We start from the raw sequence: 641 nt of genomic DNA on the forward strand, positions 1-641 counted from the left end.
AATAATTTTAAAATAAAATGTGGTTAATGAAACAGCACGTCACATCAGAAATGCGAGACGATTCTATGTTTTCTTCTTCCTGTCAAACATGCAGGCAGACTTTGGCTTTAAAACACGACTGTAACTCGTGGGTTTTTTTTGTCTGACCGTTTCCATCTCCCTCTCTTCTTCTTCAGCAAACTGTTCCACGTCCGACCCGTCACTCACACTGACGTGTACCGAGCAGATGCCAAAGAAATTCCAAGGATATTCCAGGTAATGAGCTCCTATCCTCGCTGCTTCTTCCCCTCTTGGTTTCCTCTCCCTCCTTTCAGAATAAATCCAATGCACCATCCTCAATTCATCCGCTCCTTTCATCCTCACAGATCCTTTACGCCAACGAGGGCGAGAGCAAACGCGATCAGGAGGTTGTTGTGGAGCCCCCGGCGTACAGCGACCGTCCCTCCTACGTCAGCCACAAGGGCCACGAGTTCATCCTGACTCTGTACCACTTCCCGTCCAGCTGCGAGGCCTGCACTCGGCCCCTGTGGCACGTCTTCAAGCCTCCGCCGGCCCTCGAGTGCCGCCGCTGTCACACCAAGGTCCACAAAGACCACCTGGACAGGAAGGAGGAGGTTATCGTGCCCTGCAAGGGTCAGTAC

At 52.0% G+C, this 641-nt stretch overlaps 1 protein-coding gene across 2 annotated transcripts in view; it reads left to right on the forward strand.

The window, feature by feature from the left end:
* Positions 1-641, forward strand: part of LOC103362669 (rho-associated protein kinase 2-like) — a 33340-nt gene that overhangs the window by 30768 nt on the left and 1931 nt on the right. The gene's annotated exons all lie outside the window — the stretch shown is intronic.

Source organism: Stegastes partitus, unplaced genomic scaffold (genome assembly GCF_000690725.1).
Source record: "Stegastes partitus isolate 25-593 unplaced genomic scaffold, Stegastes_partitus-1.0.2 Scaffold593, whole genome shotgun sequence".
NCBI classification, from domain to species: Eukaryota; Metazoa; Chordata; class Actinopteri; family Pomacentridae; genus Stegastes; species Stegastes partitus.